Consider the following 26,481-nt stretch of genomic DNA (forward strand, 5'->3'; position numbering starts at 1 on the left):
GTCGGGCTTTCAAGCCTTTTCTTATCCGGTTTTTACAAATTATAGTTGGACATTCAGACCTTCTTACAGCCGAAAACCTCCACTCCCTCTTTTGATCATACATTGTCGGGCATTAGCACCTTTTCTTACCCGCTTTTTACAAACCATAGTCGGACTTTCACATCTTTTAGTAGCCGAACAACTCCGCTCCCGCTATTGATTGTGTACAGTCGGGTATTTTAACCTTTTCTTACCCGCTTTTTACCAACTATGGTCGGACATTCACACCTTCTTACAGCGGAACACCTCCGCTCCCTCTTTTGATGGTGTATGTTCGGGCAGTCAAACCTTTTCTTACCTGCTTTTTACAAACTATGGTCAGACATTCAACCCTTCTTGGAGCCGAACACATCCACTCCTGCTTTTGATTATGTATAGTTGGGCATTCGCACCTTTTCTTACCCATTTTTCAGTAATTATGGGTGTACATTCACACCTTCTTGCAGCCGAACACCTCCGCTCTCTCTTTTGATCATACATTTTCGGGCATTCGCACCTTTTCTTACCCGCTTTTTACAAACCATGGTCGGACTTTCACACCTTTTAGTAGCCGAACAACTCCGCACCCGCTACTGATTGTGTACAGTCGGGTATTTTAACCTTTTCTTACCCGTTTTTTACCAACTATGGTCGGACATTAACACCTTCTTACAGCGGAACACCTCCGCTCCCTCCTTTGATGGTGTATGTTTGGGCATTTGAACCTTTTCTTACCCGCTTTTTACAAACTATGGTCAGACGTTCAAACCTTCTTGTAGCCGAACATATCCACTCCTGCTTTTGATGATGTATGGTTGGGCATTCGAACCTACTTGTTGCCCGCTTTTCATTAATTATGGGTGGACATTCACACCTTGTCTCAGCCAAACACCTCCGCTCCCTGTTTTGATCATGTATGGTTTGACATTCGCACCTTTGCTTACCTTCTTTTTATACTGATTGCTCAAGATTAAGTTGTTCTTTCTCAAACTACAAAATTTTTTTAATTGTTGAAACTTGATTTGAAGTGGATAAATAAGGAAGACAAACAGTTTTAAGTCAGGCTGATAGCAATTAATTTTATAGCAAAATCTGTATTTCGTCATTTGTCGAGAGATGCTTATTGCTGAAGAAGTTCTTTCTCATTCTAAAAAGTACAACGTTGTTTATCATTGAAACTTGATTAGACATGAATAAATATGAAGGACAAAGCAGTCTTAACTTGGTTTGAGTTAAGGAATTCGTTTTATAGGAGAATCCGAATTCGTGCATAACTCGTAAAATAGAGCTTATTTTCGGATTCCTAAAGAATGAGTCTGGTTCTTTCTCATAATACAAAGTTTGTTGTTTATTGTTGAAACTTCATCAGACCGTTAGATATAGTCGGACTCACCTCGACGCACGGCTTGGGATCTGGAACCAGTACTCTTGAGAGGGGTTGGACTCTCTTCCACTCTGGAGTTGCCCGTGGTGAGAGGCGCAGAGCAGGTGTGGGCATACTTATTGCCCCCCGGCTGTGTGCCAGTACATTGGGGTTTACCCCAGTGAACGAGAGGGTAGCCTCCCTCCGCCTTTGGGTGGGGGGACGAGTCCTGACTGTTGTTTGTGCCTATGCGCCAAACAGCAGTTCAGAGTACCTACCCTTTTTGGAGTCTCTGGGGGAGGCACTGGAGAATGCTCCTACCGGAGACTCCCTCATTCTGCTGGGGGACTTCAATGCTCACGTGGGCAATGAGAGTGAGACCTGGAGGGGTGTGATTGGGAGGAACGGCCCCCCCGATCTGAATCAGAGTGGTGTTATGTTGTTGGACTTCTGTGCCAGTCATAGACTGTCCATAACGAACACCATGTTCAGGCATAAGGGTGTCCATATGTGCACTTGGCACCAGGACACCCTTGGCCGCAGTTCGATGATCGACTTTGTGGTTGTATCATCGGACTTGCGGCCGTATGTCCTGGGCACTCGGGTGAAGAGAGGGGCGGAGCTGTCAACTGATCACCACCTGGTGGTGAGTTGGCTCCGCTGGTGGGGGAGGATGCCGATCAGACCTGGCAGGCCCAAACGTATTGTGAGGGTCTGCTGGGAGCGTTTGTCAGAATCCCCCGTCAGAAGGAGCTTTAACTCCCACCTCCGGCAGAGCTTCAACCATATTTGAGGTGGGGGACATTGAGTCCGAATGGGCCATGTTCCGTGACTCCATTGCCGAGGCAGCTGGTCGGAGTTATGGCCGTAAGGTGGTCGGTGCCTGTCGTGGCGGCAACCCTCGAACCTGCTGGTGGACACCAGTGGTGAGGGAAGCCGTCAAGCTGAAGAAGGAGTCCTATCGGGCCTTTTTGGCCAGTGGGACCCTGGAAGAAGCTGATAGGTACCGACGGGCCAGACGGGCCACGGCTTTGGCGGTTGCTGAGGCAAAAACTCTGGCCTGGGAGGAGTTCGGTGAGACCATGGAGAACGATTTCCGGACGGCCTCGAAAAGATTCTGGTCCACCATCCGGCGTCTCAGGGGGGGGGAAGCGGCTCACAGTCAACACTGTTTACAGTGGGGACGGGGCTTTGCTGACCTCAACTAGGGATGTTGTGAGTCGGTGGGGGGAGTACTTCGAGGAACTCCTCAATCCTACCAACACGTGCTCGGAAGAGGCAGAGTCGGAGAGCTCGGAGACGGGGCCTCCCATTTCTGGGGCTGAGGTTGCCGAGGTGGTTAAAAAGCTCCTCGGTGGCAAGGCCCCGGGGGTGGATGAGGTCCGTCCTGAGTTTCTCAAGGCTCTGGATGTTGTAGGGCTGTCTTGGCTGACACGCCTCTGCAGTATCGCGTGGACATCGGGGACAGTGCCTCTGGACTGGCAGATTGGGGTGGTGGTCCCCCTCTTTAAAAAGGGGGACCGGAGGGTGTGTTCCAACTATAGGGGTATCACACTCCTCAGCCTCCCTGGTAAGGTCTATTCGGGGGTATTGGAGAGGAGGATCCGTCGGATAATCGAGCCTCGGATTCAGGAGATGCAGTGTGGCTTTCGTCCTGGCCGTGGAACAGTGGACCAGCTCTATACCCTCGGCAGGATCCTGGAGGGTGCATGGGAGTTCGCCCAACCAGTCTACATGTGTTTTGTGGACTTGGAAAAAGCGTTCGACCGTGTCCCTCGTGGAGTCCTGTGGGGGGTGCTCCGGGAATATGGAGTGCCGGACCCCTTGATAGGGGCCGTTCGGTCTCTGTATGACCGGTGCCAGAGTTTGGTCCGCATTGCCGGCAGTAAGTCGGATACGTTTCCGGTGAGAGTTGGACTCCGTCAGGGCTGCCCTTTGTCACCGATTCTGTTCCTAACTTTTATGGACAGAATTTCTAGGCGGAGCCAGGGCGTTGAGGGTGTCCCATTTGGCGACCTCAGAATCGGGTCTCTGCTTTTTGCAGATGATGTGGTTCTGTTAGCGTCGTCAGGCCGTGACCTTCAGCTCTCACTGGAGTGATTCGCAGCCGAGTGTGAAGCGGCTGGGATGAGAATCAGCACCTCCAAATCCGAGACTATGGTTCTCAGCCGGAAAAGAGTGGAATGCTCTCTCCGGGTCGGGAATGAGATCCTTCCCCAAGAGGAGGAGTTCAAGTATCTCGGGGTCTTGTTCACGAGTGACGGACGAATGGAGCGGGAGATTGACGGGCGGATCGGTGCGGCGCCTGCAGTGTTGCAGGCTCTGCACCGACCCGTCGTTGTGAAGAGGGAGCTGAGCCAGAAGGCTAGTAGGTGGTCCCCTTTGGTTGCAATCTACGTTCCCTATGGTCACGAGTTGTGGGTAGTGACCGAAAGAACAAGATCGCGAATACAAGCGGCCGAAATGGGTTTCCTCCGCAGGGTGTCTGGGCTCTCCCTTAGAGATAGGGTGAGAAGCTCAGTCATCCGGGAGGGGCTCGGAGTAGAACCGCTGCTCCTCCGCATTGAGAGGAGTCAGATGAGGTGGCTCGGGCATCTGGTTAGGATGCCTCCCTGGGGAGGTGTTCCGGGCACGTCCCACTGGGAGGAGACCCCGGGGGAGACCCAGGACACGTTGGAGAGACTATGTCTCTCGGCTGGCCTGGGAACGCCTCGGGGTCCCCCCGGAAGAGCTGGAGGAAGTGGCCGGGGACAGAGACGTCTGGGTTTCTCTGCTCAAGCTGCTGCCCCCGCGACCCGACCCCCGGATAAGCGGCAGATGATGGATGGATGGATGGATATATCCTCCACCAACCAGACTTACAACCCCCGACTAGGGTAGCAGAATTTCTAAGCATCTGTACCCCAAAACTACTATCAAAAATATATAAATTATTGTCTAAGATAGATGACACAATGTCTCTTCCATCCTCAAAATGGGAGGCAGATTTATCCATCAGTTCTGGTCATAGCTTCTAACCACAAATATGTTTGAACACCTTCATAAAGACTCGAAATCCTAATTTCCAGCTCATACAATACAAAATCCTTCATAGAACATACTATACAGGACAAAGGATGTTCAGGATGGGTCTAACACACTCAAACATCTGCTCACATTGCACAGATAACACACCTGATGATTATGCACACGCTTTGTGGTTTTCTGCGCCTGTCCAGAAGTTCTGGCTTGAAGTCTGTGAGGACCTATCAACATGGCTAAAGTGTAGCATCCCTGCTTGCCCCACACTGTGCATACTGGGTGACTTAGACAACATCAACATGGAAATTAACTCAGCACACATGGTTGTCACAGTGTTATGTATCGCAAAGAATGTTTTCATGAACTGGAAAGCGAAGAACAATCTGTGTATTAACCAGTTTAGAAATTTTCTTTTAGATTATATGAGCATGGAAACAAAACATCTGCCTCCTCAAAACATCAATTGGCTGAATTTCATTCTCTCTGGTCCCCTCTGATTAGTTTTATCACATAGTGGTGGTGGTGGGTTGCTGGGTGATGGTGGGTCTCAGGCCCGGGCTGCTGCGACTGGTGTGACCGGGTGGTTTGTTTGTTTGTTTTTTGTAGAGGTCCTCCTGGGTGGGGTTGGGTTGAGTGGGGTGGGGCGGGATGGGTACGTTCTGGGGGTACAGTAGCTCCCGGAATATGGTCGCTGCAGGCCCCGAGCCTGGTGGACATCAGGCCCTCCTGCCCATTGTTGGCTCCCAGGTAGCGGGGATGCCTATTGCAGCCAGTCCCTGGCTGCCCTCTCTGGGGGAGAGTAGCTCCCCCGGTATATATCCCCATACCCCTCTCCCTTCTGGCTCCTCTACACAGCACACACTCACACATGAAGGGTTTTGGGGGCGTGTGTGTTCGGTGGGGTGTAGTGGATGGGGCCACGTAGGTGGTCCCCTTTGGTTGCACTCTGCAGTTCCCTGCCCCTGTTTTAATTACACCTTAGACATTACTACTTATCAAACACACTCACACACACACATTAGGTCTTGGGGGGTGGTTACACTGAGTGGCATCTGGTGGGCGGGGCTCTTTGGGTATGTAGGCTGCCCAGAGTGCCGCGCTCCCAGTTCTACAAGTTTGGCTGCCCCTCAATTTTAATTTCTCACTATTAGAAAATATTGAAGAGCCAGAAGGGTGAGGGGAGGGGTCTTCTTCGCACACCCCTGCTTCCTGGTGTCTGCTCGGGGCAGGAGGGGCCAGGAGGATTAATTAATTGTTCTGCTGGTTCGGGGTCTGTGGTGGCTGGGGGGTTGCTGGCCTCCTGGTGTGCCCGCTGCACTACACCCCAGCAGAGTCGAGGGAGGTAGGATGTGTGGATGTGTGGATGTATGGGACGTGAAAGTGTGTGTGGTAATGATTTGGCCTGGATCTGGGACTTGCTGTCGCCTGGCCTGCCTGTGTTTCTCCCGATTGGGCATCAGCGTTGCCTCTCCCCACTGCTCGCGACTTCACCCACCTGTGGGCACGTCTTGACTCCCAGGGCACTTGGCCAGGGGCGCTGGGGCAGGCGCTGACCCACTTTGTGGCTGTCTGGGGCGCTTGGCCCTCCTGGGTATTGGGTGGGGCCTCTGCCGGGGGGTTTGGGGGCGCTCGGGCTCCTGGGGCCCAGGTCCCGGAGTGCCTCTGCCCTATGCTTATGGGGGCTCTTTCCGGGGGCTTCCTCTTCAGTCTTCTGGGTGGATGCGTGGTTGCCCCTGCGGTGGGCTGCCTGGGTTCTGTGCTCTGTGGGGGCTGCTGGTGGCCTGGGTCTTGTGGCCCTCTCTGCCTGCTTCTGATTGCTTGGGGGGGGGCTGTGGATTGTGGCCCTGTACGCTTATACACTCATAACTAAGCACGGTTATCATGTAGGTCCTGTGCCATGGGTGTTGCATGTTCTCACACACACACACACACATTCATTAGTCCAGTAGCATGGTCACTAAGCAGTTGATGTATTATCATGTCGTCTCAGGTCATCTATATCCACAGCTGTGTTGTATGCGATTGTCGCTTCTTGTGCTTGTTTTTGTTTGTTTGTGTGTTTGTTTTTTCTCTGCTTGTCTGCTTTCAGGTGCTCCTGGTGGCGCTAAGGCTGGATTCCCCTCATAGGCCATGGATTGTTGTCTGTTTTGTTTTTTACAGGTGTAGCAGCTGGTTGTCTGGTTTTTGTTTCTATTTTTGTTCTGTTTCCTCTTCTTTCCTCTTCTTCTTTCCTTGTCCCCCGGTCCGGTTCAGTTCAGTTCATGTCATATATTGTAAACAGAAATAAATAAATGGGCATCAAGGGGAGCTTTACATTTATAAAACTTCCCTTGGCAAAACAAATCTGTTTGGCATCAAAGGTATTCAGATTACAATTCTTCTGACATAATGCTGAACAGGACAAGGGGAAAAAAAAGTAAAGAAGACAGTTCTGCCGAAAGCCAGGGATAGACCTGTTCTAAGTTCTATACTTTTTAAAAGGGGCGTGTTTATCAACTATGGAATTAGAAGATTTAAAAAAATGGTCAAGTGCTAGATCTTCATCTGGGATTTTAACAGTGTCATATAACTATTCAACAGATCAGTTAAAAAAAAGCCTGCTCATGGAGATGTTTCAGGATCTGGATACCAAGCGTGGACCTAATGTTTTCATTTTTGCAATTCTGATACAGGCTATTGAGCAGTGATAACTAACACCAAGTTCAGATACTGCGGATTTTCTACCTTTGATATGTTAAGATTGAGCCAATCAGGGACAACCTTGAAGGATCTCTTTGGTTTTGTAGGATCAGTAATTACCTGAGAAAGGTTGATATTGGTACACACCTTTTTTAAATGATCAGAGGCAGAGTTCAACTTGTTTAAATTAAAATTGCCACACAGAGATTGGGTTTAGGCCACATGCACACAGAATGACATCAACAAATATAAGAAATATTAAACATTTACACATAGATTTTTGAATACATGTAGAGGAATGATACTTTGAAATGTGCTCATTGCGAAGTTATGATCAGTTGAGTAATGAAGGTTGAACTATTCTAGGAAAGAGGTTCTATTCCCAGCATCATGATGGACACTCCTGATATAGAAGGTTTCGCTAACGCATTGGAATTGTTTTACTATTTTCATATGCATGTGCAATGAAGAATTGCTTGCTGCTGATAAATGCAAAGAAGAACAGCTTACACATAGATGCTCACATATAGGCTGCTGAATGCAATGAAGACCTGCTTATCAAGTAAAGTTCAATGTCAATGTGTAATATTCAATTAGGATTTGCAAAACAGTGAAGTTAAACAATGAATGGGTCCATAGTCGGTATGAGAAGACTACAGGAATATTTACCTGGGTGTACGTTCAAACAGAGATGAGAAAATTGCGATAAATAATTGTTTGTTTGTTTGTTAGTATGTATAGGAATGTTATGTGTATAAACTGTGTTGAGTTATAGTTACTCAGTAGTGTCTCAGTGAAACAACCGACGGGGGAAGCCTTGCGGTGACAACAAAAGCAGTGTTTTACTGATCAGTCAAGTTGCTCCAGTGTACTCCATACAAACTGGTTGGCTACTGAAGGGATAGAAAATGGGGAATACTTGTTTTAAAGCAAACAAGGAATTAGATGGGAAAAATACATGTTTTAACGGGACCCAGACAATATTAAATACTCAGACAGATGGGAGAAGAAGTGTAGTTTTGTAGGAAATCACAAAATTATTACATAGAATTAGTGAAATCAATTGAAGAATGCCTTTCTGAAGAGCTGTTTACCACAGATGAGCAGCTTTGCGACCAAGCACATTGTAGATCGCTTTACTGCCAAAATGATCTAATTTAATGGATTGGTTTAGACATGCATAACAGCATTTTAAGAACAAAGAGAGAAACAAAAAGGGACAACGCTTCATGGTGGAAGGGGATGTATAAATAACTGTGTATATGATGAAGGGGGTGGCAACACCCATTCCGAAATCCCGCCATTCCGACATCCCGCTATTCTGACATCCCACCATTCCGACATACCACCATTCCGACATACCACCATTCCGACATGCAAACGTCCCACCATTCCGACATCCCACCATTGCGACATCCCGCTATTCTGACGTTCAAATGTCCCACCATTCCGACAAGGCTTTCCGTATAAGGAAATGTGTGTTACTCAACAGGTGAGTCCCTTCTTTCTGTTCATGCAATTTATATGTTTAACACATGTTTATAGACAAGCGTTATTAAAAACACAAAGTCTCGGCAACTGGAGGAGGAGAAGCAGTCCGCGGTGGTTTTCAATCACACACTCCAATGCCACTTGTTTCAACTTCCGAAAATTTAATCCAGGAAAAAAAGGCTTACAAACATGGACCAAAACGGCTCCATAACACGCACAAGAATCCAAAAGAAACGAAAGTTAACTAAAAGAAAGCAAATAAACAGTATGAAGTGGTCAAAATTGGTTTTACGCATGCCTATGTGCGTCTGGCACATGCGTCTTCGGGCTCTCCCACGTTGGTTTGTGGATGAAAGCTATATGTTCAGCTGTAATGTCATGTAAAAACAATCTCTACATGACATTTACTCCCAGGTGTGACCAGTTAGGTCCTTAAGATATCAACAGGCTGTATAAAGCTACAACCGTTGCGGCTGTGTGTTTGTGCCAAATGCGCAAAGCCCATCCGCGCTTCCCAAAATTGGAGTGAGTACTCATAAATCACGTGAATAACATGAATAAACGTTTTTACTGAATTTTGTTGTGTTTTATACGTTCTATGCTGTCATTTCTCTCTTCTCCTATTGGCAAGGCAAGGCAGAGTGCTCGCAACTGTGTCCTGTGCAGTAGCCGTGATATCTGTAATTGCAATTATTACTTTTGCATATGATGACAGCGTGCAAAAGACGCATGGGCTCTGTGGAGAGCTCCGCTCCAGCTGGCTGCTGTGACAGCTCACTGACACTGTATTTCTGCTTAATCAGTTTCAGTCTCGCCAGAGTTACATTAATATCTGTATTTTTATATTTGAAATTCAGGGGATTTTGATAATAGATTATTAAAGTTTGTTTGCGAGGCTGTGGCCTCTGCATGTGCAAAGCTTGTGCGCCAAACTTTAGGGCGTATTTGCGCCGGCATATCATTAGTGCAAAATGTTTTGGGTAAAAAAATAGGCTATTAAAAGGAACTGTCGGAATGTTAAAATAAAAACAAAAAACATACCGCCATTCCGACCATAGGAGGAAAAAAGTGTCGGAATGGTGGGACGTTTGATAAAAAATTAAGTGTCGCCATTCCGACAATTGGAGACCCATGTCGGAATGGCGAGATGTCGGAATGGCAGCATGTAACCATGATGAAGGAGAGACCATTTGAGCAGCACAGCCATTTCGCAGCACAGGGACAGCAGTCCAAGTTACAGGATCTCCCACGTGGTATCACCTGTCACATTGTGTCAAGGCATCAAAAGAAGAAAAAATCACCAAACTCAAGGACAAAAAGACAAAGACTCCGGTGAACGAAGACAGAGGACTGACAAACCAGAAATACAAAAGGATTCTCGATATCAAGATCCAGAAGAAGAGGCTAACAATGCCACGAACACTTACGATGCTGGGAATGATGCCAGCAATGAACAGAGAAGAAGATTCAGTGTCATCAATCTGCATTACGTGCCTCTAATGAGGGGGTGAATATAGAATCCTCAACGATTACAACGTCTCTGGGAACTGTGACAACAACAAGGTTTAAACCATTTTGATATATATTGTAACCTATTGTCTAAGGAATAGTGCTGAAAATGAGGTAAATCTAATCCACCACTGTCCTTGGTCTTCTGTAGGGTTATTAAACTAATACGTGGTGGTTTGTTTTTCCACAGAAATTTGGAGATGCATGAATCTAGTGACTTAAACCAAGTAGCAGATGGTTTTATGGGGATCATTGAGAACAAATAGTTAACTTTTGGTAGTATCATCATTTTAATGGATGTAACTCTCCCCATAAGTGATATAGGTAAGGACTTCCAACGAGAGATCGTTCTCTACTGTCTTTAATAATTGCACATAATTTAGCTTTGTTAGCTCTGAGGTTCAGCTTTGTGGTCAATGCTTGTTCTGTATATATTAATATGTATATAATTGATGAATGAGGCTGGGTTTCACTGAGGTTCAGCTTTGTGATCAATGTTGGTTCTGTTTATATTAATGTGAATATAATTGAGGAATGAGGCTGGGTTTCACTGAGGTTAAACTCATTGATCAATGTTGGTTCTGTTTATATTAATATGAATAAAATTGAGGAATCAGGCTGCTTTTCACTGAGGTTAAACTCATTCATCAATGTTGGTTCTGTTTATATTAATATGAATATAATTGATGAATGAGGCTGGGTTTCACTGAGGTTCTGCTTTGTGGTCAATGTTGGTTCTGTTTACATTAATATGAATATAATTGATGAATGAGGCTGGGTTTCACTGAGGTTAAACTCATTGATCAATGTTGGTTCTGTTTATATTTATATGAATATAATTGATGAATAAGTGTGGGTTTCAATGAGGTTAAACTCATTGATCAATGTTGGTTCTGTTTATATCAATATGGATATAACTTATGAATGAGGCTGGGTTTCAATGAGGTTCAGCTTTGTGATCAATGTTGGTTCTGTTTATATCTATATGAATATAATTGATGAATAAGGCTGGGTTTCAGTGAGGTTAAACTCATTGATCAATGTTGGTTCTGTTTATACTAATATGAATATAATTGAGGAATGAGGCTGCGTTTCACTGAGGTTAAACTCACTGATCAATGTTGGTTCTGTTTAAATCTATATGAATATAATTGATGAATAAGGCTGGGTTTCAGTGAGGTTAAACTCATTGATCAATGTTGGTTCTGTTTATACTAATATGAATATAATTGATGAATGAGGCTGCGTTTCACTGAGGTTAAACTCACTGATCAATGTTGGTTCTGTTTATATTAATGTGAATATAATTGAGGAATGAGGCTGGGTTTCACTGAGGTTAAACTGATTGATCAATGTTGGTTCTCTTTATATTAATATGAATATAATTGATGAATGAGGCTGGGTTTCACTGAGGTTAATCTCATTGATCAATGTTGGTTCTGTTTATATCTATATGAATATAATTGATGAATAAGGCTGGGTTTCAGTGAGGTTAAACTCATTGATCAATGTTGGTTCTGTTTATACTAATATGAATATAATTGAGGAATGAGGCTGCGTTTCACTGAGGTTAAACTCACTGATCAATGTTGGTTCTGTTTATATTAATATGAATAAAATTGATGAATGACGCTGGGTTTCACTGAGGTTCAGCTTTGTGGTCAATGTTTGTTCTGTTTATATTACTATGAATATAATTGAGGAATGACGCTGCGTTTCACTGAGGTTAAACTCACTGATCAATGTTGGTTCTGTTTATATTAATATGAATAAAATTGATGAATGAGGCTGGGTTTCACTGAGGTTCAGCTTTGTGGTCAATGCTTGTTCTGTATATATTAATATGTATATAATTGATGAATGAGGCTGGGTTTCACTGAGGTTCAGCTTTGTGATCAATGTTGGTTCTGTTTATATTAATGTGAATATAATTTAGGAATGAGGCTGGGTTTCACTGAGGTTAAACTCATTGATCAATGTTGGTTCTGTTTATATTAATATGAATAAAATTGAGGAATGAGGCTGCTTTTCACTGAGGTTAAACTCATTCATCAATGTTGGTTCTGTTTATATTAATATGAATATAATTGATGAATGAGGCTGGGTTTCACTGAGGTTCATTTTTGTGGTCAATGTTGGTTCTGTTTATATTAATATGAATATAATTGATGAATGAGGCTGGGTTTCACTGAGGTTAAACTCATTGATCAACGTTGGTTCTGTTTATATTTATATGAATATAATTGATGAATAAGAGTGGGTTTCAATGAGGTTAAACTCATTGATCAATGTTGGTTCTGTTTATATCAATATGAATATAACTGATGAATGAGGCTGGGTTTCAATGAGGTTCAGCTTTGTGATCAATGTTGGTTCTGTTTATATTAATATGAATATAATTGATGAATGAGGCTGGGTTTCACTGAGGTTAAGCTTTGTGATCAATGTTGGTTCTGTTTATATTAATATGAATATAATTGATGAATGAGGCTGGGTTTCAGTGAGGTTAAACTCATTGATCAATGTTGGTTCTGTTTATACTAATATGAATATAATTGAGGAATGAGGCTGCGTTTCACTGAGGTTAAACTCACTGATCAATGTTGGTTCTGTTTATATTAATATGAATAAAATTGATGAATGAGGCTGGGTTTCACTGAGGTTCAGCTTTGTGGTCAATGCTTGTTCTGTTTATATTAATATGTGTATAATTGATGAATGAGGCTGGGTTTCACTGAGGTTCAGCTTTGTGATCAATGTTGGTTCTGTTTATATTAATATGAATATAATTTAGGAATGAGGCTGGGTTTCACTGAGGTTAAACTGATTGATCAATGTTGGTTCTGTTTATATTAATATGAATAAAATTGAGGAATGAGGCTGCTTTTCACTGAGGTTAAACTCATTCATCAATGTTGGTTCTGTTTATATCTATATGAATATAATTGATGAATAAGGCTGGGTTTCAGTGAGGTTAAACTCATTGATCAATGTTGGTTCTGTTTATACTAATATGAATATAATTGAGGAATGAGGCTGCGTTTCACTGAGGTTAAACTCACTGATCAATGTTGGTTCTGTTTATATCTATATGAATATAATTGAGGAATGAGGCTGGGTTTCACTGAGGTTAAACTGATTGATCAATGTTGGTTCTCTTTATATTAATATGAATATAATTGATGAATGAGGCTGGGTTTCACTGAGGTTAAACTCATTGATCAATGTTTGTTCTGTTTATATCTATATGAATATAACTGATGAATAAGGCTGGGTTTCAGTGAGGTTAAACTCATTGATCAATGTTGGTTCTGTTTATACTAATATGAATATAATTGAGGAATGAGGCTGCGTTTCACTGAGGTTAAACTCACTGATCAATGTTGGTTCTGTTTATATTAATATGAATAAAATTGATGAATGAGGCTGGGTTTCACTGAGGTTCAGCTTTGTGGTCAATGCTTGTTCTGTATATATTAATATGTATATAATTGATGAATGAGGCTGGGTTTCACTGAGGTTCAGCTTTGTGATCAATGTTGGTTCTGTTTATATTAATGTGAATATAATTGAGGAATGAGGCTGGGTTTCACTGAGGTTAAACTCATTGATCAATGTTGGTTCTGTTTATATTAATATGAATAAAATTGAGGAATGAGGCTGCTTTTCACTGAGGTTAAACTCATTCATCAATGTTGGTTCTGTTTATATTAATATGAATATAATTGATGAATGAGGCTGGGTTTCACTGATGTTCAGCTTTGTGGTCAATGTTGGTTCTGATTATATTAATATGAATATAATTGATGAATGAGGCTGGGTTTCACTGAGGTTAAACTCATTGATCAATGTTGGTTCTGTTTATATTTATATGAATATAATTGATGAATAAGAGTGGGTTTCAATGAGGTTAAACTCATTGATCAATGTTGGTTCTGTTTATATCAATATGAATATAACTGATGAATGAGGCTGGGTTTCAATGAGGTTCAGCTTTGTGATCAATGTTGGTTCTGTTTATATTAATATGAATATAATTGATGAATGAGGCTGGGTTTCACCGAGGTTCAGCTTTGTGATCAATGTTGGTTTTGTTTATATTAATATGAATATAATTGATGAATGAGGCTGGGTTTCACTGAGGTTAAACTCATTGATCAATGTTGGTTCTGTTTATATTTATATGTATATAATTGATGAATAAGGCTGGGTTTCAGTGAGGTTAAACTCATTGATCAATGTTGGTTCTGTTTATACTAATATGAATATAATTGAGGAATGAGGCTGCGTTTCACTGAGGTTAAACTCACTGATCAATGTTGGTTCTGTTTATATTAATATGAATAAAATTGAGGAATGAGGCTGCGTTTCACTGAGGTTAAACTCACTGATCAATGTTGGTTCTGTTTATATTAATATCAATAAAATTGATGAATGAGGCTGGGTTTCACTGAGGTTCAGCTTTGTGGTCAATGCTTGTTCTGTTTATATTAATATGTATATAATTGATTAATGAGGCTGGGTTTCACTGAGGTTCAGCTTTGTGATCAATGTTGGTTCTGTTTATATTAATGTGAATATAATTGAGGAATGAGGCTGGGTTTCACTGAGCTTAAACTGATTGATCAATGTTGGTTCTGTTTATATTAATATGAATAAAATTGATGAATGAGGCTGCTTTTCACTGAGGTTAAACTCATTCATCAATGTTGGTTCTGTTTATATTAATATGAATATAATTGATGAATGAGGCTGGGTTTCACTGAGGTTAAGCTTTGTGATCAATGTTGGTTCTGATTATACTATTATGAATATAATTGATGAATGAGTCTGGGTTTCAAAGAGGTTAAACTAATTGATCAATGTTGGTTCTGTTTATATTAATATGAATATAATTGATGAATGAGGCTGGGTTTCACTGAGGTTAAGCTTTGCGATCAATGTTGGTTCTGTTTATATTAATATGAATATAACTGATGAATGAGGCTGGGTTTCACTGAGGTTAAACTCATTGATCAATGTTGGTTCTGTTTATATTAATATGAATATAATTGAGGAATGAGGCTGCGTTTGACTGAGGTTAAACTCATTGATCAATGTTGGTTCTGTTTATATTAATATGAATATAACTGATGAATGAGGCTGGGTTTCACTGAGGTTCAGCTTTGTGATCAATGTTGGTTCTGTTTATACTATTATGAATATAATTGATGAATGAGGCTGGGTTTCCCTGAGGTTCAGCTAATTGATCATTGTTGGTTCTGTTTATATTAATATGAATATAATTGATGAATGAGGCTGGGTTCCACTGAGGTTAAACTCATTGATCAATGTTGGTTCTGTTTATACTAATATGAATATAATTGATGAATGAGTCTGGGTTTCAAAGAGGTTAAACTAATTGATCAATGTTGGTTCTGTTTATATTAATATGAATATAATTGATGAATAAGAGTGGGTTTCAATGAGGTTAAACTCATTGATCAATGTTGGTTCTGTTTATATCAATATGAATATAACTGATGAATGAGGCTGGGTTTCAATGAGGTTCAGCTTTGTGATCAATGTTGGTTCTGTTTATATTAATATGAATATAATTGATGAATGAGGCTGGGTTTCACCGAGGTTCAGCTTTGTGATCAATGTTGGTTTTGTTTATATTAATATGAATATAATTGATGAATGAGGCTGGGTTTCACTGAGGTTAAACTCATTGATCAATGTTGGTTCTGTTTATATTAATATGAATATAATTGATGAATAAGGCTGGGTTTCAGTGAGGTTAAACTCATTGATCAATGTTGGTTCTGTTTATACTAATATGAATATAATTGAGGAATGAGGCTGCGTTTCACTGAGGTTAAACTCACTGATCAATGTTGGTTCTGTTTATATTAATATGAATAAAATTGAGGAATGAGGCTGCGTTTCACTGAGGTTAAACTCACTGATCAATGTTGGTTCTGTTTATATTAATATCAATAAAATTGATGAATGAGGCTGGGTTTCACTGAGGTTCAGCTTTGTGGTCAATGCTTGTTCTGTTTATATTAATATGTATATAATTGATTAATGAGGCTGGGTTTCACTGAGGTTCAGCTTTGTGATCAATGTTGGTTCTGTTTATATTAATGTGAATATAATTGAGGAATGAGGCTGGGTTTCACTGAGCTTAAACTGATTGATCAATGTTGGTTCTGTTTATATTAATATGAATAAAATTGATGAATGAGGCTGCTTTTCACTGAGGTTAAACTCATTCATCAATGTTGGTTCTGTTTATATTAATATGAATATAATTGATGAATGAGGCTGGGTTTCACTGAGGTTAAGCTTTGTGATCAATGTTGGTTCTGTTTATACTATTATGAATATAATTGATGAATGAGTCTGGGTTTCAAAGAGGTTAAACTAATTGATCAATGTTGGTTCTGTTTATATTAATATGAATATAATTGATGAATGAGGCTGGGTTTCACTGAGGTTAAGCTTTGCGATCAATGTTGGTTCTGTTTATATTAATATGAATATAACTGATGAATGAGGCTGGGTTTCACTGAGGTTAAACTCATTGATCAATGTTGGTTCTGTTTATATTAATATGAATATAATTGAGGAATGAGGCTGCGTTTGACTGAGGTTAAACTCATTGATCAATGTTGGTTCTGTTTATATTAATATGAATATAACTGATGAATGAGGCTGGGTTTCACTGAGGTTCAGCTTTGTGATCAATGTTGGTTCTGTTTATACTATTATGAATATAATTGATGAATGAGGCTGGGTTTCCCTGAGGTTCAGCTAATTGATCATTGTTGGTTCTGTTTATATTAATATGAATATAATTGATGAATGAGGCTGGGTTCCACTGAGGTTAAACTCATTGATCAATGTTGGTTCTGTTTATACTAATATGAATATAATTGATGAATGAGTCTGGGTTTCAAAGAGGTTAAACTAATTGATCAATGTTGGTTCTGTTTATATTAATATGAATATAATTGATGAATGAGAATGGGTTTCACTGAGGTTCAGCTTTGTGATCAATGTTGGTTCTGTTTATATTACTATGAATATAACTGATGAATGAGGCTGGGTTTCACTGAGGTTCAGCTTTGTGGTCAATGTTGGTTCTGTTTATATTAATATGAATATAATTGATGAATGAGGCTGGGTTTCACTGAGGTTAAACTCATTGATCAATGTTGGTTCTGTTTATATTTATATGAATATAATTGATGAATAAGAGTGGGTTTCAATGAGGTTATACTCATTGATCAATGTTGGTTCTGTTTATATCAATATGAATATAACTGATGAATGAGGCTGGGTTTCAATGAGGTTCAGCTTTGTGATCAATGTTGGTTCTGTTTATATTAATATGAATATAATTGATGAATGAGGCTGGGTTTCACTGAGGTTCAGCTTTGTGATCAATGTTGGTTCTGTTTATATTAATATGAATATAATTGATGAATGAGGCTGGGTTTCACTGAGGTTAAACTCATTGATCAATGTTGGTTCTGTTTATATTTATATGAATATAATTGATGAATAAGGCTGGGTTTCAGTGAGGTTAAACTCATTGATCAATGTTGGTTCTGTTTATACTAATATGAATATAATTGAGGAATGAGGCTGCGTTTCACTGAGGTTAAACTCACTGATCAATGTTGGTTCTGTTTATATTAATATGAATAAAATTGATGAATGAGGCTGGGTTTCACTGAGGTTCAGCTTTGTGGTCAATGCTTGTTCTGTTTATATTAATATGTATATAATTGATGAATGAGGCTGGGTTTCACTGAGGTTCAGCTTTGTGATCAATGTTGGTTCTGTTTATATTAATGTGAATATAATTGAGGAATGAGGCTGGGTTTCACTGAGGTTAAACTCATTGATCAATGTTTGTTCTGTTTATATTAATATGAATAAAATTGAGGAATGAGGCTGCTTTTCACTGAGGTTAAACTCATTCATCAATGTTGGTTCTGTTTATATTAATATGAATATAATTGATGAATGAGGCTGGGATTCACTGAGGTTAAGCTTTGTGATCAATGTTGGTTCTGTTTATACTATTATGAATATAATTGATGAATGAGTCTGGGTTTCAAAGAGGTTAAACTAATTGATCAATGTTGGTTCTGTTTATATTAATATGAATATAATTGATGAATGAGGCTGGGTTTCACTGAGGTTCAGCTTTGTGATCAATGTTGGTTCTGTATATATTTATATGAATATAATTAATGAATGAGGCTGTGTTTTAAAGAAGTGAAACTCATTGATCAATGTTGGTTCTTTTTATATTAATATGAATATAATTGATGAATGAGGCTGGGTTTCACTGAGGTTCAGCTTTGTGATCAATGTTGGTTCTGTTTATATTAATATGAATATAATTTAGGAATGAGGCTGCGTTTCACTGAGGTTAAACTAATTGATCAATGTTGGTTCTGTTCATATAAATATGAATATAATTGATGAATGAGGCTGGGTTTCACTGAGGTTCAGCTATGTGATCAATGTTGGTTCTGTATATATTTATATGAATATAATTAATGAATGAGGCTGTTTTTCAAAGAAGTTAAACTCATTGATCAATGTTGGTTCTGTTTATATTAATATGAATATAATTGATGTATGAGGCTGGGTTTCACTGAGGTTCAGCTTTGTGATCAATGTTGGTTCTGTTTATATGAATATGAATATAATTGATGAATGAGGCTGGGTTTCACTGAGGTTAAACTCATTGATCAATGTTGGTTCTGTTTATACTAATATGAATATAATTGATGAATGAGTCTGGGTTTCAAAGAGGTTAAACTAATTGATCAATGTTGGTTCTGTTTATATTAATATGAATATAATTGATGAATGAGGCTGGGTTTCACTGAGGTTCAGCTTTGTGATCAATGTTGGTTCTGTTTATATTACTATGAATATAACTGATGAATGAGGCTGGGTTTCACTGAGGTTCAGCTTTGTGGTCAATGTTGGTTCTGTTTATATTAATATGAATATAATTGATGAATGAGGCTGGGTTTCACTGAGGTTAAACTCATTGATCAATGTTGGTTCTGTTTATATTTATATGAATATAATTGATGAATAAGAGAGGGTTTCAATGAGGTTAAACTCATTGATCAATGTTGGTTCTGTTTATATCAATATGAATATAACTGATGAATGAGGCTGGGTTTCAATGAGGTTCAGCTTTGTGATCAATGTTGGTTCTGTTTATATTAATATGAATATAATTGATGAATGAGGCTGGGTTTCACTGAGGTTCAGCTTTGTGATCAATGTTGGTTCTGTTTATATTAATATGAATATAATTGATGAATGAGGCTGGGTTTCACTGAGGTTAAACTCATTGATCAATGTTGGTTCTGTTTATATTTATATGAATATAATTGATGAATAAGGCTGGGTTTCAGTGAGGTTAAACTCATTGATCAATGTTGGTTCTGTTTATACTAATATGAATATAATTGAGGAATGAGGCTGCGTTTCACTGAGGTTAAACTCACTGATCAATGTTGGTTCTGTTTATATTAATATGAATAAAATTGATGAATGAGGCTGGGTTTCACTGAAGTTCAGCTTTGTGGCCAATGCTTGTTCTGTTTATATTAATATGTATATAATTGATGAATGAGGCTGGGTTTCACTGAGGTTCAGCTTTGTGATCAATGTTGGTTCTGTTTATATTAATGTGAATATAATTGAGGAATGAGGCTGGGTTTCACTGAGGTTAAACTCATTGATCAATGTTGGTTCTGTTTATATTAATATGAATAAAATTGAAGAATGAGGCTGCTTTTCACTGAGGTTAAACTCATTCATCAATGTTGGTTCTGTTTATATTAATATGAATATGATTGATTAATGAGGCTGGGTTTCACTGAGGTTAAGCTTTGTGATCAATATTGGTTCTGTTTATACTATTATGAATATAATTGATGAATGAGTCTGGGTTTCAAAGAGGTTAAACTAATTGATCAATGTTGGTTCTGTTTATATTAATATGAATATAATTGATGAATGAGGCTGGGTTTCACTGAGGTTAAGCTTTGCGATCAATGTTGGTTCTGTTTATATTAATATGAATATAACTGATGAATGAGGCTGGGTTTCACTGAGGTTATACTCATTGATCAATGTTGGTTCTGTTTATATTAATATGAATATAATCGAGGAATGAGGCTGCGTTTCACTGAGGTTAAACTCATTGATCAATGTTGGTTCTGTTTATATTAATATGAATATAACTGATGAATGAGGCTGGGTTTCACTGAGGTTCAGCTTTGTGATCAATGTTGGTTCTGTTTATACTATTATGAATATAATTGATGAATGAGTCTGGGTTTCACTGAGGTTCAGCTAATTGATCATTGTTGGTTCTGTTTATATTAATATGAATATAATTGATGAATGAGGCTGGGTTTCACTGAGGTTAAGCTTTGTGATGAATGTTGGTTCTGTTTATATTAATATGAATATAACTGATGAATGAGGCTGGGTTTCACTGAGGTTCAGCTTTGTGGTCAATGTTGGTTCTGTTTATATTAATATGAATATAATTGATGATTGAGGCTGGGTTTCACTGAGGTTAAACTCATTGATCAATGTTGTTTCTGTTTATATTTATATCAATATAACTGATGAATGAGGCTGGGTTTCAATGAGGTTCAGCTTTGTGATCAATGTTGGTTGTGTTTATATTAATGTGAATATCATTGAGGAATGAGGCTGGGTTTCACTGAGGTTAAACTCATTGATCAATGTTGGTTCTGTTTATATTAATATGAATATAATTGAGGAATGAGGCTGGGTTTCACTGAGGCTAAACTCATTGATCAATGTTGGTTCTGTTTATACTAACATGAATATAATTGAGGAACGAGACTGCGTTTCACTGAGGTTAAACTCATTGATCAATGTTGGTTCTGTTTATATTAATATGAATATAATTGATGAATGAGTCTGGGTTTCACTGAGGTTCAGCTTTGTGATCAATGTTGGTTCTGTTTATACTATTATGAATATAATTGATGAATGAGTCTGGGTTTCACTGAGGTTCAGCTAATTGATCATTGTTGGTTCTGTTTATATTAATATGAATATAATTGATGAATGAGGTTGGGTTTCACTGAGTTTCAGCTTTGTGGTCAATGCTTGTTCTGTTTATATTAATATGTATATAATTGATGAATGAGGCTGGGTTTCACTGAGGTTCAGCTTTGTGATCAATGTTTGTTCTGTTTATATTAATATGAATATAATTGAGGAATAAGGCTGCGTTTCACTGAGGTTAAACTCATTGATCAATGTTGGTTCTGTTTATATTAAAATGAATATAATTGATGATTGAGGCTTGGTTTCACTGAGGTTCAGCTCTGTGATCAATGTTGGTTCTGTTTATATTAATATGAATATAATTGATGAATGAGGCTGGGTTTCACTGAGGTTCAGCTTTGTGGCCAATGTTGGTTCTGTTTATATTAATATGAATATAATTGATGAATGAGGCTGGGTTTCACTGAGGTTAAACTCATTGATCAATGTTGGTTCTGTTTATATTAATATGAATATAATTGATGAATGAGGCTGGGTTTCACTGAGGTTCAGCTTTGTGATCAATGTTGGTTCTGTATATATTTATATGAATATAATTAATGAATGAGGCTCTGCTTCAAAGAACTTAAACGCATTGATCAATGTTGGTTCTGTTTGTATTAATATGAATATAATTGAGGAATGAGGCTGCGTTTAACTGAGGTTAAACTCATTGATCAATGTTGGTTCTGTTTATATTAATATGAATAGAATTGATGAATGAGGCTGGGTTTCACTGAGGTTCAGCTTTGTGATCAATGTCGGTTCTGTTTATATTAATAGGAATAAAATTGATGAATGAGGCTGGGTTTCACTGAGATTCAGCTTTGTGGTCAAGGTTGGTTCTTTTTATATTAATATGAATATAATTGATGAATGAGGCTGGGTTTCACTGAGGTTAAACTCATTGATCAATGTTGGTTCTGTTTATATTAATATGAATATAACTGATGAATGAGGCTGGTTTTCACTGAGGTTCAGCTTTGTGGTCAATGTTGGTTCTGTTTATATTAATATGAATATAATTGATGAATGATGCTGGGTTTCACTGAGGTTCAGCTTTGTGATCAATGTTGGTTCTGTTTATATTAATATGAATATAATTGAGGAATGAGGCTGGGTTTCACTGAGGCTAAACTCATTGATCAATGTTGGTTCTGTTTATACTAATATGAATATAGTGGAGGAACGAGGCTGCGTTTCACTGAGGTTAAACTCATTGATCAATGTTGGTTCTGTTTATATTAATATGAATAAAATTGATGAATGAGGCTGGGTTTCACTGAGGTTCAGCTTTGTGATCAATGTCGGTTCTGTTTATATTAATATGAATATAATTGATGAATGAGGTTGGGTTTCACTGAGGTTCAGCTTTGTGATCAATGTTGGTTCTGTTTATATTAATATGAATATAATTGAGGAATAAGGCTGCGTTTCACTGAGGTTAAACTCATTGATCAATGATGGTTCTGTTTCTATTAAAATGAATATAATTGATGATTGAGGCTTGGTTTCACTGAGGTTCAGCTTTGTGATCAATGTTGGTTCTGTATATATTTATATGAATATAATTAATGAATGATGCTGTGTTTCAAAGAACTTAAACTCATTGATCAATGTTGGTTCTGTTTATAATAATATGAATAAAATTGAGGAATGAGGCTGCTTTTCACTGAGGTTAAACTCATTGATCAATGTTGGTTCTGTTTATATTTATATGAATATAATTGATGAATAAGAGAGGGTTTCAATGAGGTTAAACTCATTGATCAATGTTGGTTCTGTTTATATTACTATGAATATAACTGATGAATGAGGCTGGGTTTCACTGAGGTTCAGCTTTGTGGTCAATGTTGGTTCTGTTTATATTAATATGAATATAATTGATGAATGAGGCTGGGTTTCACTGAGGTTAAACTCATTGATCAATGTTGGTTCTGTTTATATTTATATGAATATAATTGATGAATAAGAGAGGGTTTCAATGAGGTTAAACTCATTGATCAATGTTGGTTCTGTTTATATCAATATGAATATAACTGATGAATGAGGCTGGGTTTCAATGAGGTTCAGCTTTGTGATCAATGTTGGTTCTGTTTATATTAATATGAATATAATTGATGAATGAGGCTGGGTTTCACTGAGGTTCAGCTTTGTGATCAATGTTGGTTCTGTTTATATTAATATGAATATAATTGATGAATGAGGCTGGGTTTCACTGAGGTTAAACTCATTGATCAATGTTGGTTCTGTTTATATTTATATGAATATAATTGATGAATAAGGCTGGGTTTCAGTGAGGTTAAACTCATTGATCAATGTTGGTTCTGTTTATACTAATATGAATATAATTGAGGAATGAGGCTGCGTTTCACTGAGGTTAAACTCACTGATCAATGTTGGTTCTGTTTATATTAATATGAATAAAATTGATGAATGAGGCTGGGTTTCACTGAAGTTCAGCTTTGTGGCCAATGCTTGTTCTGTTTATATTAATATGTATATAATTGATGAATGAGGCTGGGTTTCACTGAGGTTCAGCTTTGTGATCAATGTTGGTTCTGTTTATATTAATGTGAATATAATTGAGGAATGAGGCTGGGTTTCACTGAGGTTAAACTCATTGATCAATGTTGGTTCTGTTTATATTAATATGAATAAAATTGAAGAATGAGGCTGCTTTTCACTGAGGTTAAACTCATTCATCAATGTTGGTTCTGTTTATATTAATATGAATATGATTGATTAATGAGGCTGGGTTTCACTGAGGTTAAGCTTTGTGATCAATATTGGTTCTGTTTATACTATTATGAATATAATTGATGAATGAGTCTGGGTTTCAAAGAGGTTAAACTAATTGATCAATGTTGGTTCTGTTTATATTAATATGAATATAATTGATGAATGAGGCTGGGTTTCACTGAGGTTAAGCTTTGCGATCAATGTTGGTTCTGTTTATATTAATATGAATATAACTGATGAATGAGGCTGGGTTTCACTGAGGTTATACTCATTGATCAATGTTGGTTCTGTTTATATTAATATGAATATAATCGAGGAATGAGGCTGCGTTTCACTGAGGTTAAACTCATTGATCAATGTTGGTTCTGTTTATATTAATATGAATATAACTGATGAATGAGGCTGGGTTTCACTGAGGTTCAGCTTTGTGATCAATGTTGGTTCTGTTTATACTATTATGAATATAATTGATGAATGAGTCTGGGTTTCACTGAGGTTCAGCTTTGTGGTCAATGTTGGTTCTGTTTATATTAATATGAATATAATTGATGATTGAGGCTGGGTTTCACTGAGGTTAAACTCAGTGATCAATGTTGTTTCTGTTTATATTTATATCAATATAACTGATGAATGAGGCTGGGTTTCAATGAGGTTCAGCTTTGTGATCAATGTTGGTTGTGTTTATATTAATGTGAATATAATTGAGGAATGAGGCTGGGTTTCACTGAGGTTAAACTCATTGATCAATGTTGGTTCTGTTTATATTAATATGAATATAATTGAGGAATGAGGCTGGGTTTCACTGAGGCTAAACTCATTGATCAATGTTGGTTCTGTTTATACTAACATGAATATAATTGAGGAACGAGACTGCGTTTCACTGAGGTTAAACTCATTGATCAATGTTGGTTCTGTTTATATTAATATGAATATAATTGATGAATGAGTCTGGGTTTCACTGAGGTTCAGCTTTGTGATCAATGTTGGTTCTGTTTATACTATTATGAATATAATTGATGAATGAGTCTGGGTTTCACTGAGGTTCAGCTAATTGATCATTGTTGGTTCTGTTTATATTAATATGAATATAATTGATGAATGAGGTTGGGTTTCACTGAGTTTCAGCTTTGTGGTCAATGCTTGTTCTGTTTATATTAATATGTATATAATTGATGAATGAGGCTGGGTTTCACTGAGGTTCAGCTTTGTGATCAATGTTTGTTCTGTTTATATTAATATGAATATAATTGAGGAATAAGGCTGCGTTTCACTGAGGTTAAACTCATTGATCAATGTTGGTTCTGTTTATATTAAAATGAATATAATTGATGATTGAGGCTTGGTTTCACTGAGGTTCAGCTCTGTGATCAATGTTGGTTCTGTTTATATTAATATGAATATAATTGATGAATGAGGCTGGGTTTCACTGAGGTTCAGCTTTGTGGCCAATGTTGGTTCTGTTTATATTAATATGAATATAATTGATGAATGAGGCTGGGTTTCACTGAGGTTAAACTCATTGATCAATGTTGGTTCTGTTTATATTAATATGAATATAATTGATGAATGAGGCTGGGTTTCACTGAGGTTCAGCTTTGTGATCAATGTTGGTTCTGTATATATTTATATGAATATAATTAATGAATGAGGCTCTGCTTCAAAGAACTTAAACGCATTGATCAATGTTGGTTCTGTTTGTATTAATATGAATATAATTGAGGAATGAGGCTGCGTTTAACTGAGGTTAAACTCATTGATCAATGTTGGTTCTGTTTATATTAATATGAATAGAATTGATGAATGAGGCTGGGTTTCACTGAGGTTCAGCTTTGTGATCAATGTCGGTTCTGTTTATATTAATAGGAATAAAATTGATGAATGAGGCTGGATTTCACTGAGGTTCAGCTTTGTAGTCAATGCTTGTTCTGTTTATATTAATATGAATATAATTGATGAATGAGGCTGGGTTTCACTGAGATTCAGCTTTGTGGTCAAGGTTGGTTCTTTTTATATTAATATGAATATAATTGATGAATGAGGCTGGGTTTCACTGAGGTTAAACTCATTGATCAATGTTGGTTCTGTTTATATTAATATGAATATAACTGATGAATGAGGCTGGTTTTTACTGAGGTTCAGCTTTGTGGTCAATGTTGGTTCTGTTTATATTAATATGAATATAATTGATGAATGATGCTGGGTTTCACTGAGGTTCAGCTTTGTGATCAATGTTGGTTCTGTTTGAATTAATATGAATATAATTGAGGAATGAGGCTGGGTTTCACTGAGGCTAAACTCATTGATCAATGTTGGTTCTGTTTATACTAATATGAATATAGTGGAGGAACGAGGCTGCGTTTCACTGAGGTTAAACTCATTGATCAATGTTGGTTCTGTTTCTATTAAAATGAATATAATTGATGATTGAGGCTTGGTTTCACTGAGGTTCAGCTTTGTGATCAATGTTGGTTCTGTATATATTTATATGAATATAATTAATGAATGATGCTGTGTTTCAAAGAACTTAAACTCAT

The sequence above is a fragment of the Leuresthes tenuis genome, unplaced genomic scaffold, assembly GCF_036924035.1.
Source record: "Leuresthes tenuis unplaced genomic scaffold, fLeuTen1.0.hap1 SCAF_15, whole genome shotgun sequence".
NCBI lineage: Eukaryota > Metazoa > Chordata > Actinopteri > Atheriniformes > Atherinopsidae > Leuresthes > Leuresthes tenuis.